Below are 3278 nucleotides of genomic sequence, written 5' to 3' on the forward strand. Positions count from 1 at the left end.
TTCAAGACTTGACCCCAATCTTCTCTCTCAATCTCTCTCAACGAGATCTAACAGAAAAATGGAAAAATAAAACTGCACTCTGAAAAATCTGCACGTTTCTGTTATTTATAGAATTTCCCAGATTTGCGCGTTATCACTTTTATGAGAAATAGTAGCCACGCAGAAGGTTTATGATTGTGCGTTAACACTTTTATGAGAAAAAGTGACCACGCGCAACTTTCCTGATATTGAAGGCTCTCTGGAACTATCACTCTTGTTAATAAAAGTAACTACGCAGAGCTCAAGTGGTTGCGCGTGATCACTCTTATGAATAAAAGTGATTACGCGCAACTCGCCAGGTTGAAGGCTCTCTGGAACGTTCACTTTCGCTGATAATAGTGATCACGCAGAGCTTTTCCTGATATTTGCCTCTCTGGAATGCTCACTTTTACTGATAAAAGTGATAACGCCCAACATGTTGAGTCTGAGACTTCACAGGATCTCTCACTTTTCCTAGCAGAAGTGATAACGCCCAAGCTTTCTTCTTCTTTGAACTCTGGAGTGATCACTTTTACTGACAATAGTGATTACGCCCAGTCTGTACTTTCTTGGTCTTGTGTTTTTTTTGAAGTCCAGACTTGCTTCTTTCTTCTTCCTTGTCATCAAGCCTCCATTTCCATGATCCTTGCTCAATTTATTCCTTCAAAAACAAGATTAAAAACTTAATTTCTAAGCAAAATTTCTACAATTGCTAAAATAACTACATATGTAAACAAACTTCAATTCCTTCTCTTTTTTTTGAGTTTTTCTACTTTCTTCATATATTTTTCTTATTAATTGTGTTAGCATTATGTTAAAATATCAGTAAAAATATTGATTCATCATTAGGGTTTGGGGAAGCTTTATTTCTCACTTTCCCTTCAAGATCTCTTCAATTCTCTCATTCCCATACCTTATTTCACCGATTAAATTGCCTCCAAAGCCATTCGTGAGCTAGATTGAAGATTGGATTCGTGTTGGGAACACTTAGAGGTAAGTTTTAATGGTTTCAGTTTTTCATCCCCATCCTCTGATTTCTTAGTTTTCCTGAATTCTCATGGGATTCTTCCATGTATTTAGGTCAAAGTTCGTGTGAGGGAGTGCCTACTTTGTTGATTTGGTGTGTGGGTCTTCATTTGAGGTAAGAGGAGACTCTACCTTATATCATTGTATTTAATTTACCATTTATTTCGTTGAATGTTGTGATGTGGCTAAGATAGAGAGTAGGAAATGTGTGATTTAATGAAAATTATTATGTGTATAGAGTGAAATGTGAATTGATTATGGGGTTGACATACCCTTGATTGAGAATGTGTGTGAGCATGTTAAGGAATGATGATTGAATGATGTAAATGGTTAGAAATGGATATGGATGACGTGTTGATATGTTGTGTAAATGAATGTGGGACTCTGTCTCGTGTAATATGAATAAATATGGGCAAAATATGTCGTGTATGATATGCTATGAATGGTTCAGCGATACACTAGAGGTGTGGAAGATGGGGACGGTAGAAATACATTGGAGAAGAGAGAGTGGTGGTGACACCAATAGTGAGTGTGGGTGCACCACAGGCCACACACTTTCCTCCTGACTAAACCTCTGACCATTACCTTTGTTGAGCGACCCGTTACTGCCTACGCGGTATTCATGAGGCGGGGATAACCGGCAGCCATTCATAGTGTGAAACTGTGATCACAATGCCACAGTGAGCGTGGCAAGGTGTGGTAAGTGCACGTGTGTGAAATGTCAGTGTAGTGAATGCACCGGTTGTGTTTTGAATTGGAATAGATGATGAATGATGATTGTAATTGAGATTGAGATGCATGATTTAAAATATATTAGTAAATGTGTAGTATTTCAGGTGAGTCTCTATGTTCATGTGTGTCAGATAGTGTAGAGTACTCACCTTTACATTTATTTTTCAAATGACCAAGACGATCAGCACCGGACTCAGTGAAGGAAGGATGAACTGCTATTGGATGTCACCTTCTAAACGGAAGTAATTTTGACTAGCAAGTGTACTAGAATTGATGTAGCAAGTTATAAAAATGATAGAACTATGTCCCAAGTATCGATCTCAGGAAATAAAAGTGTTCAATTACCACTTCATAAGGCAACAATTAGTTGAGCTTCACAAATTTCAGAGAGTGTTTGGAATTAAAATTGGCAATATTGAAATCAGAAAAGAAACAGAACACTGAATATGCAAATGTGTGATGAACAGATATGGAAAACATAGTTAAGGAGTTGTTTCACCAAAATTTCAGTATTGAATCAATAAAGTTCTGAACTTGCAAGTAATTGGAAAGAATGACAATCAGTTTCACGTTGTATTATTCAGAGGTTAATTCCTTAACTCAATGAACCTAACATTCAATCAAATCACTCTAATTCCTTAGATCTGATTCAATTCAATGTTACTTTAAGTATAAGAAACCAGAAGATTGTAAAATCAAGTTCTCGTATCCCTAAGAAAGCTATAATCTTGGTGATTGATTCAGATCTGAAGAACAAATTCAATTTCCATTGATAAGAGTTCTTCTGCAATTAGTTAATCAAACTTACATTCAATTACAACGTAAAGTGCAGAATCAACCACTCAATTCATTCCACTACTTGAAATCCAGATCTAGAATCAATTCAACACGTTTATTTTGGATCCACAATCCTTAACTATGAAGAAATTACATAGTCATTACAGTAGAGAAAGAAAAAGAAAGAGAAGAAGATAAAGAACGTAGAAGAAGCATCTTCAACTAATCTTCAATCTGATTCCTCTAGGTTGAAGCTTAGTGTTCATCCCCAATCTCTCTCTCAGACTCTCTCCACACCAAGAAATAAAGTGAAAATGAAAAATGAACAAAAGATCCAAAAATCTGAGCGTTTCTGCAATTTATAATTTTTCCCGCCTTTTGCGCATTATCACTTTTTTTCACAAGAGTAGCCATGCAGAGGCTTATCTGATGTTTTGAAAGACTAGAATGATTACTTTCATTCATAAAAGTGGCAATGTTGGAAGTCGAGTTATACGCGTATTCACTTTCATGAGTAAAAGTGGCCACGCGCAAGTAGCAAAGCTAAAGGTCTCTCTGGAACATTCACTCTTGTTAACGAGAGTGATCACATTCTACTTGTTCTGTATGGAACTTCTCTGGAACATTCACTTTCACTAGCGAAAGTGGTAACGCACTATTATGCTGAGTTTGAAGTCCTCTGGAACGCTCACTTTTGCCAGCGAAAGTGACAACGTACATCATGC

This window comes from Abrus precatorius, unplaced genomic scaffold, assembly GCF_003935025.1.
Source record: "Abrus precatorius isolate BTA unplaced genomic scaffold, Abrus_2018 Scaffold2, whole genome shotgun sequence".
NCBI classification, from domain to species: Eukaryota; Viridiplantae; Streptophyta; class Magnoliopsida; order Fabales; family Fabaceae; genus Abrus; species Abrus precatorius.